Source organism: Diplotaxodon limnothrissa, linkage group LG18 (genome assembly GCF_057381915.1).
Source record: "Diplotaxodon limnothrissa isolate DT_005_m linkage group LG18, D_limnothrissa_male_GT1.1, whole genome shotgun sequence".
Taxonomy (NCBI): domain Eukaryota; kingdom Metazoa; phylum Chordata; class Actinopteri; order Cichliformes; family Cichlidae; genus Diplotaxodon; species Diplotaxodon limnothrissa.
In genome coordinates, this window is record NC_140613.1 from 33,740,083 (window position 1) to 33,753,695 (window position 13,613).

At 39.9% G+C, this 13,613-nt stretch overlaps 1 protein-coding gene across 1 annotated transcript in view; it reads right to left on the minus strand.

Moving 5' to 3' along the window:
- phf14 (PHD finger protein 14) overlaps window positions 1-13,613 on the minus strand; it is a 145,612-nt gene that overhangs the window by 53,103 nt on the left and 78,896 nt on the right. The window lies entirely within an intron of this gene.

Below are 13,613 nucleotides of genomic sequence, written 5' to 3' on the forward strand. Positions count from 1 at the left end.
GTATTTATTATTTTCTTCTTTTTTTGGGGTTGTATGGAAGCCCCAAACGCAATTTCATTGTTCTTGACAATGACAATAAATAAATAAATACTAAAATACTTCCCTTCCTGGATGATTGAGTTGTAATAGCATCTGTGTTGGATTACGGAGAGACTTACCAAACTTTAATAAGCATTTAAATTTATGGAATGTTGCCCTCTTGCACAAGACTAGAAAACCCACGAAACAGGTGCAATACACACTGTGGTATTTAAACATTAACCCATTTAGATTGACTAAAACCATAGCAGAAATTTCATTGTCACAGATAATTGGAATCTTTTGATTTGTAGAGACATAAGATAACAACTGCTGCACATTAACACAAATATGCCAAAGCACCAAAGTCTCTCACAGTCTCACACAAACAGACACACACACACACACACACAAACAGACACACACACACACACACACACACACACACACACACACACACACAGTCTGTGCGATGAGCTGAGCTGGCCTATCTGCTAGGGAAACAATGAGAATTTAAAGTACCCTCCAGCCCCCTAGTGAACAGAAGACAAATGACCAAAGTGTGTGGGCTCCACTAATGAGCACATTCCTATTGTTGCACACAAACTGCCAATTGATTTCACATGAATCTCCAACTAAGGAAAAAAAGGAACGGGAAAATTCTTCCGTTTCGCTGCTGGAGACCCTTGAAGGCCTTTCAAATTCACAGGAGGGCTCTTTAGCAAGCCTGCAACGACTGCACAGATGCTTCGCTAATTACTCTACTTGAGTGCACTTTTTGTAATATTTGTTGTGCATTATGTGGAAGATCTCTGAATTAAAGCACCGCTTACTGATATACTTTTTTTCCCCCTTTCTGTATGTGTGACAGTGCAGCAGTTTTTAATTTCCATTTCTCTATGGATAGCAAAATAAGCTTCATTACACTTTTCAGCAAAAGAAAGCTCTATATTCGGGTAATTTCAGAAGTTTACACTAAACGTTGAGCAACACAAGCACAGTCTACATCTCTAAGAGCACAACATTGGGACCGACATTAATTATTTCAATATGAGGAATCCTATGCAGAGGAAGCACATCCAAATGACACTTTTCATGTAGTGTAATGTAATTAACTATAAAAATGTCAGTTTAACACAAACTAACAGATCTAACAGTCAAAAACATAGGAACCTACAGCAGTAGCTGCAGCTATCGAGCAGATAGTGTCTCAGCACATCAGAGACTGTCTACCCCCCCTCCCACGACCTCCAACAGTTTGCTTACAGAGCAAATTGGTCTGCGGAGGATGCCGTCACCCTTCATAGAGCACTGAGACACCTGGAGAACAAGAAGAGCTATGTGAGGATGTTTTTTGTGGACTGCAGCTCAGCATTCAGCACCATAAACCCAGACATTCTCAACGCCAAACTGGACCATATTCATATTCCCCTTGCCACCTGCTCCTGGATCAAAGATTTCCTCACCAACCGGCCTCAATTCGTCCAAGTTGGCTGCCTCCACTGTCACTTCGCACCGGATCCCAGCAGTACTGCATTCTCAGCCCCCTACTGTATGTTCTGTAAACCTATGACTGCACACCAACCCAGCCAGCGTGATTGTCAATCAGAATCAGAATCAGAATACTTTATTAATCCCGAAGGAAATTAGGGTTACAGCAGGCAGCACGCTAATGGCGCATGCGCACTTACAAAGGAACCTTCTGACCAGACTTACACGAACAACACATTGGGAAGACATGTCAGAGAGGTATGCTGATAGGAAAAAAACAACGAAAATACATAACATGAGGTGAGAAGAGGAGAAAAAAAACTCCACTCAGACTGAGCTCCTACTGGGAGAACAGTTTGATAACAGAAAAAACACCTCAGCACAAAAAGCACATGACTATCAATACACCATTGAAACACAAGACAGGCAACAGGGGCGGGTAAAGGGTAAGAGAGAGCCGGTGTAGACAGCGCATCCAGTCCTGCAGCATGTCTGCGCTGGTCCAGTCGACCGCCATCTTCCCCAGGAGGGGACAAGCATCGAAGGCGTTTGGAAAGGGAGGGGGGATGAGTGTGTATCAGTGTATGTGTGTGTCCAGAGTTCAGCTTAGACAGTGTCCTTCGCCCTGCTAGGCTAAGTAAACAGTCTTCCAGCCAACCCAGGTGGCCTTGCGTAGGAGGCCCACCTGGGTTGGTATGCGGTGGTATGCTGATGATACCACCGTAGTTGGGCTCATCTCTAATGGAGGTGAGACAGTGTACAGGACGGAGGTAGAGAACTTGTCCCACTGGTGCTCAGAAAATAACCTGCACTTCCTGCATGTCCTGAGAAAGATTAACCAGGACCAGAAGCTCCTGCTGCTGTCCTTCAGCTCCTCAGTGCTGTGCAGAGGGTAACTAGCACTGCCCACAACATCATTACCTGCCCTCTGCTACCACTGCAGGCCATCACCAGATCCTCAGCAAAGCCAGAGCCATCACAGGTGACCCCCATGCACCCTGCTCACCACCCATTTGACCTGCTGCTTTCTGGTCAGCGCCTCAATCAGGTCTCACACCTCCAGACTCACAAACTGCTTCTTCCCCTTGGCCATTTGGAATTTCAATAAACAACCAAGAGCACAGAAAAAGGCAGCCTTATGGAGTTCAAACAGATGCCAGTGATCAAAGGAGAAGGGCTAGATTGCAGTGAGCTGATAGGAAGGCAACAATAACACAAGGATTTACAGGAATAGTAAATTTGCATCATGGCTTTGTCACTGATAAATCTGCAGTAATTTTTTGATGCTATCATGTCAGTATAGACCAAAATCACTTTCTATTCCAGCTCGGTAATAATGTGGTAATAGTGGAGTAACAAGGTCTTGATTTTTATGAGTTAACTTCAATAATCACTACTTCCAAACTATCAACTTGTCTTTTAGACACCATTTCTACAAGACTGCTCATGAATATGATCAACCTATCTCTATTAATCAGCTTTGTACCACAGGCCCTCAAGCTGGCAGTAGTTAAACCGTTACTTAAAAAGCCATCACTTGACCCAGCTGTCTTAGCTAATTATAGGCCAATCTCCAAGCTTCCTTTTATCTAAAAAAAATCTTGAAAGAGTAGCTGTAAAACAGCTGCCTGATCATCTGCAGAGGAATGGTTTATTGCAGTTTCAGTCAGCTTTCAGAGCTCATCAGAGCATAGGAATAGCTTTAGAGACGGTTACAATTGATCTTCTTCAGACTCTGACAGTGGACTCATCTCTGTGCTTGTCCAGTGTTCAATACTGTTGACCATAATATTCTGGTACAGCTATTAGAGCATGCTGTTGACATTACAGCTACTACACTACACTAAGGTCAATTAAGGAGTTCCACAGGGTTCTGTGCCGGGACCAATTCTGTTTACATGATACATGCTTCCTACAGGCAGCAGCATTAGAGCGCATAGCATACATTTTCGCTGCAGATGACACCCAACTTTATCTATTCATGGAGTCAGATGACACACACCAATTAGTTATAATGCGAGAATGTCTTAAAAACATAAAGATGTCTAAATATCTGTTTCAAAATTCAGAAAAAAATGAAGTTGTTGTACTCAGCCCTAAAAATCTGAGTAATACTATATCTAATCAGATGGTTTCTCTCGATAGCATTACCTCCCAGGTGGCCGCCAGTAACACTGTGAGGAATCTTGGAGTTGTTTTTGACCAGGACAATGTGCGTATTAAACAAATATGAACAACTGTTTTCTTCCATTTGTGCAACATCTCTAAAATTAGAAATGTCCTGTCTCACTGACGCTGAAAACGTTCATTTTCATTCATTCATTACTTCTAGGCTGGAATACTGCAATTCATTATTATCAGGATGTCCTAAAAACTACATGAAAAGCCTTCAGCTGATCTAAAATGCTGCTGCAAGAATATTGACAGGGACTAGAAAGAGAGCGCAGATTTCTTCTTTACCGGTTTCTCTACATTATTCGTATTTAACACGGAGTCAGAGTTGAATTTCAAATCCTTTTCATCACATACAAGGTCTTGTGTTAACACATCACTCTGCATGTATTAGTTATTATTATTAATCTGGCTTTCTTCCACAGTGTGTCTTTATCCTGTCTTCCTCCCCCAATTCTCAACCGGTCTCGACACACAGCCATCCCTCCCTGAGCCTGGTTCTGCTGGAGGTTCCTTCCTATTAAAAGGAGTTTTTCCTTCCCACTGTCACCAAAGCATTTACTATGGGACCATATGATTATTGGGGTTTTCTCCGTTTTCTCTGTATTATTGTGGGGTCTTTAACTTAACCTAACAACCTAACTGTTGTTGGGATTTGGTGCTATATAAATAAAATTGAATTGAATTGAAAGTTATAGCTACAGTAATATTAGATTGAAATTTATTTAAACAGATACTAAACAGGCCAGAAACTGGGGGTAATAATGTGAAACAAATACATGTCTATGAGGGAAAAACCAATCAGTATTATATTGGTGGAAATATGATGACCTAACATGGACTGAATGGTAAATGGACTGGTCTTATATACCACTTTTCTACTCCTCATGAGCACTCAAAGTGCTTTATACGACTTGCCTCATTTACCCATTCACACAAGCACATTTTTCTATGCTTTTTTTCTAAGCAAGTGCCATCTATGTATCATTCACACACATTCATACTCCAATGAACGCATCAGAGAGTAGCTTGGGGTTAGTATCTTGCCCAAAGATATTTGGCATACAGATAGGAGCCATCACCAACCTTTTGATTTGTAGATGACCTGCTCTACATCCTGAGCTACAGCCAAAGAATCTGTGCATTACAATTTTCACATACTGACTTGTGTTATTAACCTCATAATAAGGTAATACTGACTAATGTTTAACATATTAGCATACCGGGACTAAATTATAATGCTAGAATTAATCTTGCTTCACGCCTCTAACATCCTTCTTTGTTTGAAGGCAAGAGTGTAAATATTGTGCTTAATGTTGCAGCTTCTTACCTGGAAACAAAGTCTCTTTCATGTTAGTTACCTATTAAAAGCAACCTTCAACAAGTGTGACGATTACTTGGAAATGTGTGGTAGGGGAATGTAAGTTACAATTTCACAAACCAACTGCATTTCCTACTTGCCTAATATCAATACATTATTTTGGTTATGTCACTTTTACAAGCATGTCTGTATAAGATAGGTTTCCCTAATTAACATTTTCATTTCAAATATCAACGTTTTGCCACTCAGCATTAATCTTGGAAACACCTACAGGCATAATTTAATTTTCAATTTCAGGAGTCACCATGATAAAAACTGCATGTGAAAAAAACAAACAGTCAAACTGGATATAATGCTTGGTCTTCCCTCACAGCCCTGAACATACACGCAGTTGTATGACATTGTGGATTCTTAAATGGCTCCATTCAAAGTCAACATGGAACAAAATACATGCTAATTCTGTTATGTGCACCAAGCCATTAACAAAAAAACTAAACAAAAAAGTTGTATACTTATAATAGCCACATCATTTGACATCTGAAATGTCCTTTGGTCATGTAGCATATTCACATACTTTTACTTAAATCCATTTGTGGTCTTTAATATGCTTTTAATGAGTGTCATTCACAGCAGTGAATGGAACTAACTACTAACTACTTTGTGTTGAATTGTTAAGTACCTGTGTATTAGTCAATATTAGCAGTTCACTGGGAATGTCTACTTACAGAAATGTATTAGCTCATGTACTGATATCAAATATTCAAATATTATTTTTAAAAAAGTGTCTGTGATATTTATTCAAGGTGCTGGTATGGAGAAGGCTAAATTCATAAAGGTACACTATGTAAAATCTCACCACGAGATATCAGTCGATTGCAGTCAACTGAATTCTGTTTTCTTTCCCCTCCCAATTGCTGCAGTGGCTGCTGTGGGACAAACATCTCTGGTCGCTGTTTATCTGCAGTGAGTATGGGCTGTCAATCTGCTATTTACCTCCGCTGTCAAAATGTGTCCCCATATTCACTTTGGAGGAAGCTGTAAAACTTTGTGAAGGGAGTCCAATACGAGTGAATGAGTCAGTGAAGCTCACTTCTATCCAATAACAACAATACTGAAGCAGGTTGTTGAGGATATCCTGAACTCATTTGGCATGAGCGCTGCTATTTTTGTTGCTATTAGATGGTGTTAGAACTACTTCAAAGACAGTTTCACTATGTATGCATGTGGCTAGAGACCACCCACACATGCAAAATGTAATTAGGCAGAACCACTGTACTGAAGATGGCAGGGCAACATTGGCTTCCACAAACCGGTGCCCCCTCCCATGCAATTTTAATTGGATTAATCCTAAATTTATGAGAACACATCAGTTTGTTGCAAGATATGCACCTGCAGACATACAATCTTGTTTAAAAATATATTCACGCTGATGGATGTGGCTTAATGGTTAGTTGTTGTTTGCCCTTCAACTCTAAACTACATTTAATTGGTCAGTCATTAAAACATTTGCCCAGAAACCTGAGTGCACGATCATAGACACTTCCCCTGCATTCTGTGGTTTCAGCTGTACAATGGTCAGTTTGTGGCCCTGTTGTTTGATCCACATAGTGAATGTCGTTTTCAGTTGCTTCCCAGTCACCTGTAAGCATCAGCCTTTATCTCCTGCCAACATTACCCTTACACACAGAGCTACAGCAAGGTCTTTGATGTTATCAAAGCAATTTGGCCCAGCTTTAATCATTGGGAAAATTGAGTAGTTCCCCCCCTCCTCCCTTGTACTTGTACTAAGCAGACAAAATCCAATCAGTCATATAAGAGATTATTGATTGATGTAATCTTATTGGAGGTGAGGTGATGGACGGGACATGACTGATTGCTTTTGTCTGCTACATGTCTTGCTCTCAGTTGGCGATTCATGTCCACTTTGATCTGGTGTTTAATCTTTTTCTGAAGTTCTCATATCAGTCCCCAGAGACAGGTTCTCACCAGGCGGGGCTGATGGCCCACAAAATCCAAGTTGGTTACATTTGATCTCGTCCACATCTTCAAAATCACTCTCACAGTCCTGACTAGATCTCTTAAAGAGAAGTGTCATTACTCCCGTATCATATCAAATCATATCGCCTGCAGAAATATTCACCGATTTGTCATTAGAACTAAATTGAATCATGCTGATCAGGAAATAAACGACAAAACATTACATCAAGTTTAATGATGAGTTCATCCCATCCAAGAAACCTGTGGTTCAATTTTATAAGTTTATTACTTAGTTATAATTAGCAAAATATTTTACAGAAAATTCTTGCTAAGCAACCTAGCTAGGTTCATTGACAAACTCTCATCCAAACATAGTCAATTCTGGTTAAAAAACAAAAAACCCCCACTACATTTCAGCCAAAACGCTGACGTTTAAAGCTTAAAAGCAATATGTGATGTGTTTTATATACACTATATGCCTGAACCGTTCTGGTCAGTGGCCAAAATTTGATAATCATGATCTAAAAGTAAACATTAAAATGTTATACATGTATTTTCTACACAGACTTTACTAACATTAGCCACAATAAGATACTGTTCACAACAGACCAAGCAAAAGCTATGACAAAAATCTTAGATTGGCCGACAGCAGGTTGATTCAGCTAACTGATCATAACTGGCAATGTAATAAAAAGCCCACTTCATAAGGTTTGTGTTTGGATATCAAACTATTATCTTTCCATTAACACTCACTCTAAAAAGGACAACATGTTTTACTATATAGCTTATACATTGTGTTTTTTGTTCTTTTAAATATGATGTGTGCTCATAAATGTTTTGTGTGTATCATAATGGGGTAATTTAAGTAAAGTGTACACAAAGCACTTTTTTTTATTTGTTTCAAAGTACTGACCAAAGTTATCTTGTCCCTTTTCTCTTCAAACCTTCACCAACACACAGCAAATATTTATATTATGAAGTATATTTATTTCAAGTATAATCCAGTCTTAAGCCTGATCCATTTTTGGTACTGAATTTAGCGTAACATATGGTCAAATGAGACTACGGGTGAAAGGGATACTTTTGACCAACAGGACCATTATAGCTGCAGTTAGGCTGTTTCAGATACACAACCCTTTTACAGTGAATATGTGTGTTAATGAAAATTAAAACTTGAACTCTGCTGTTGCTGCCTTTCAGGTCTCCCTGTGAGGCTAAGCGCATTAATTTTTTTTTAGAGGACTGCATTCACTCTGTGTGGCCGAATACCTAGGAAAATGGCCACAAACACGCTACTATGAATTCTGTTTAATAAAGTGAGCACAGGAGTGTTTTGTCTTGAATTCAGCATCACTACGGTTAAACTCCCCCAAATATTAAATAAAATAATGAGAAAAGTTAAAATGATAGAAATCAATCACTTAGAACAGCAAATGTGATGATAAAACATATAATCGGCCATGTTATTGATACTTGTTTCTATGCAACTGCTGAATACCATGAAATCATGTATTGAAAGTGGTTTTGTAACCTCAAAAACTTCAAATCTTTGCAACAGTGTGTTTGTGTCTGAGCCCGAGCTCAAATGGCTGAAACAAGTAAGTGAATTTGTCAGAACCGGGCAACACAATTACCTTGGAAAAGTCCATGTGACAGGAATCAATATGACACAAAGCACTCAGCCATTAACTCTTCTCCATAACAAAGTGTGCAACTGTCTTTCCAAAGAACAGTTGATTATTGAACTTAGAAAGCCTTTTACCTTTTGAGCTACTATTTGGTCTATGCAACGTTACAAAACAGCTACTGTTTTACAAGATAGGAAATAATGAATGGACTGCTGAAGTTGCACCTATAGAAAAGTTAAGTCAGATCAGGTCCCTTTATTAGCTTATCTGACCACAGCTTATTCACTGCTGGGACAGAAGAGATAGGAAGAGAGGAACAGGAGTGATCTATACAACCCTCACCTAGTGTTTTGTTTTTGACTGAACATTTTCGTATTTTGCAGCAGGGGGCCCCATTAAACTGTGTATCAATCGACAACAGGACTGAATTCACATTAGATATGTTGTCCTCGTGTTTGAAATTTGCTACAGACAATCGTCTAGAAATACAAAGACCTTGTAGCACACTGTAAATCCATCAAACCAATCTGAGGTGAAGGAATCAGTTAAGATATAACGTTTTGATATGGCCTTGGGGTTCAAGATGTAATGATTAAATGGGCAAAAGGCAAACACTGAAGTTAACTGGATATCAAGAACAAACCAGTTATGGACTAGAAGGAAACCACGACAACTCTGGGGAGCATTCAACAGACCCACACAGTGGCAAAGTCACAGGACTAACAGATGGGGAAGAGACTAATAGATTTTAGCTCCTTGGCCACACCTCCCACACAGACCCAGTCCTCTGGTGTTTTCTGTTTTAAATGTGGGGGAAAAGGGTGAAGTCAGCAAAAACAAACTGCCACCATTAAATCATCTTCCTGAATCTAATGTCAGAGCAGTAATGGGAATGCACCCATGATCGCAAAGGTTACTCCTTTCTTGAATCTCTGTGCTAGCTTTTCTTTCTCTGTATTCCTCTACCCCTCGTGCTCATCCCCTAACCATGAGTCAGCTGTGGCCAAGATCATGTCTTATTTGCTGGCTGCTGTTCTGCCATAAAACACTCTTTACTTGATGATGATGGATGGGAACATCTAAAGCTCACCATGGTGAGTTGGTTTCACCTGAAGGAGATGCCTAAATTAATGCTGCCACCCTGTTCAAACCCAAAATTTCCCTCTTACATCTTTTCCAAATATTGTTTGAACTCCAAAGGCTGCCCGGCCTCCTGCAGAAACAGTGCATCTTGTTAATGTCTGCTACTAAATTTGAGTCTTTATTTATATTCAGGATGGCAGCATTACAAATTGAGCTAAATCTCAAGAGATAGTTTCAACTGGTAAAAAAAATCCTAACCCAGCTTGCCTTACATTTAAAAGTGACACATAAGATCCCTAGATGCATCTTTTTAAAATTTTTTCCTTCAGTCCAAGAGAGATACACGACCTAGTCGAAGATACTGTGCAGAATAACTCCTTCAAACTGAATGCTGAACACTGGAGCCTGCTATAGTGTTGGTCTCTATAGCTAATCTCTTTCTTATTAACAATGGTATGGGGATACACACACACACACACACACACACACACACACACACACACACACACACACACACACACACACACACACATACATACATATGCATATATACATGTATCGCCAGTATGTCGCAGGGCTAACACATGGAAACAGACAATCATTTGCACTCACATTCCCGCCTACAAGCAATTCCCTTACTAACTGCATGTCTTTGGACTTGCATCCTCAGACTGTATGCTAAGCCAAAGAAAGAAGACTGAGGACAACAAAGTATGAGTATATTAAAAAGATGGCCACAACTCACCACATGGTTAGTGGATACCTCAGGCAGCAGAAACCTGAGAAAGAAGAGGAGAAAGAACAAGTGGCTGATACTGAGAAATCCTACCAATGGCTGGATAAAGCTATTGGTAGGACAGCACAGAGAAACTAATCATGACAGCTAAGAAACAACCAGGGTCTTGCCTGGTGTGGGGATTACCACACCAGGCAAGACCCTGGTTGTTTATGATGCAAAGATGCCCCCTGAGACAATCCAGCACACAACAGCTGGATACAAGATGCTAGCAGGCAGGACATACATATATAGAACCCCATAACCAAGCAGCTGGCATAGTATACAGGAACATCTGTGTCGAGTATGGCCCTAAAATTAGGAAGTCAAAATGGTGGTTGAGAATGACCAAGCTAAGATCCTGTGGGACTTCCAGATACACAAGAACAAACTGGTGATGGCTAACGAACTGGACACAGTAGTGGCAGACAAGCATAAGCCCGTAGTGATAGATGTAGCCATACCAAGTGATAGAAACATAAAGAAGAAAAACAAGAATCTCAAGAAATACCAAGCGCTAAGAGAGGAGCTCCAGAAGATGTGGAAGGTAAAGGTAACAGTGGTCCCTGTGGTAATCGGAGCATGCAGGGCAGTGAGCCAAGCTGGGCGAGTGATTCCGAGACATCTGTCCAGAAGAGCACAGTCTAAGAACAGGTAACATACTGTGTAGGACCCTCAAGCTTCCAAACCTCTGGTAGATGACCCGAGTTTGAAGTTTTTTATACATACATTCTCTCAAACACAGAGACGTGCAAGGAGGGAGGGAGGAAGGAACATAGGTCCTATGAATGAAATGCTTTGATTCAGCCAGTTTGTTCTAGTAGTGTCTGATAAACAATACGGCTCGATGTGAAACTAATGATATTAACACAGTATCCGAGAAACATGAGGTCCAGGTTTTGCACTGATTATGAAATGTAATGCGATTTATATAGCACTTTTCTAGTCTTACTGACCACTCAAAGCACTTCAGAATACAAACTTCATTTAGCAAAAAATTCATATTCTTTGTGAAAGCTGCAATACCTGTACTACACAAAAACGGTTCCAAGTGGGGTTCGAACCAAGAACCTTTTTTGCTCTGAGGTCGTAGCACTAACCACTTCACCGCAGCACTGGCCGACTAACAACTATGTGTGTCCAAACAAGGCAGTGTTAGCTGATAGCATTCCACTCGCTTGCCCAAATATGGTCATTTTCTCTCATAAATAAATAAATTTTAAAAAATACATTTCAAAGCCTACAATATAGTGACTTTACAAATCAAAGAATGTTGTCATAGTGGCTGTGTCCATCTTTTTGCCCAAGGTTCTCACACATTTCTGTATTCTCTCTAGTGGCCTGTATTTGACTTACTGCTCCGTAATGATAATAATCACTTGTATGCCAACGTTAGGCCTATGACATATCTGCATCCTATTACGGAAAGACATCAGCTGGCTTAATAACAACATGTATGCTATGTTACAGTTAATGTACAGTTAGCAACAAGTTTATTGACTTCAGGGTCTTTTGTTCTTAATCTTTTTTTCATTGTTCGGCTTGTCCAACCACGGACCTAATTGTGAACGTGGACGATTTTCTGTAGTATGAAAACCGAAAAAGAAAACATTAACATCCCACAAATAGAAGGTTTGTAGTTACTTTTTCTTTTTTACCGTCTTTGTTTTGTTTCGTAAAAATTTTGTCACTGCAATAACACAATCAACCACATCTGCTGAAACTTTACGTAGGCCAAGAAGCAATATTTCCTCTGCCCCCACCTCCACCAACAAGGCCCCTTCGCAGGCGATAAATCACAGATGACAGAGGGCACTACATGCACAAGCGGACCACCATGCCGCAGCTTTACAACAATTAATTAACTGTCTGACAGTCATTTATCATGGCAACAATAAGGTGAAAAAGTCAAGAGTTTATTAAAGCTCTGCTTATTTTTCAAGAGCTATAGACCATAGGAAACACTTCATATACATGTACAAATACATATGCAACATTCACATTCTTACTTCATACAGAATGACAGTAACACAAAACACAATTAATCAGAAAGAATCCCTTAAAAGCACATCTGTAAACAAATATTTGCCAGACAAAGAAACTTCTCGAACACGTCACAAATCAGAGTTCGAACTCGGCAACACAAGCTTAAGGTTACTACAATTAAGTATGTTGGCACAAAGTGAAGACATGTTTGGCCTTTTTAATAAATACTGTACACTGCATCACACTAAATGACTACCTGTTTTTCAAAAGCGACAAGACAACATCACTAATTTTCAGTTTGAAGTTATGGTACAGATCTGATATAGCCATGCACTGTAGAACTGATATGCAGTCTTTGAGACTGACTAGGAGACTAGGAGTAATGGGATAAGGACTGGTCAGGAGTCAGTAGGTCATTCTACAATCTTATCCCAAGAGAAAACTCCATGTGGTGCTGTTTCTGGACAAACTCTGGAAAAAGCAAACAGCAGTAAAATGCCTGCAACTGCAGTAACTGTTCTCAAAAGCATGCATATATGGCCCCAAATAGGCAATGGAGTGACATTTGAGGGCAGAATCTGACACTTGTCAGAAGCCCTGGGAGAGCAGCAATAAGATATTGTTTTGACAGCACTTCGGGCCACCAGAGACATGCAAGCAAAGCTGCGCTTCTTTCTGAGGACGTCAGTTTAACTGTCACTTCAAGATATGAGACAAAGGAAGACTTCTAAATGCGTAAAGACATTAAAGACACTAAAGACATTAGGACTAATATTTAAGTGCTATTACTGCTAACTGCTAACTACACTAGCTCCTTCCGACTACAGCTGCTTACCACAGTTGATTACTTTACTCCTTTACGTGATACAACAGAAACTTTGTGTATTAGAGATTTTGCATTTTCTGTACATAATAATCCTGTTTCTTAATATTTGTTCTCCTCAGTATTCATCAGCACACAACACAACAATCAACTTTAGAAAAGCCCACGTTCAAGAATGTTTCCAGTTAACCATATTTAATAATAGACACCATTGACCAGAACCGATAGGTCACACAGGCAGGTCAAATGTGTGGCACACCAGAGTAGAAGCAAAGCAAAGCATGTCGAAACGCTGGTTTCAGGAGTACGCCTAGACGCATAGAGAGGGTTACGTTGAGA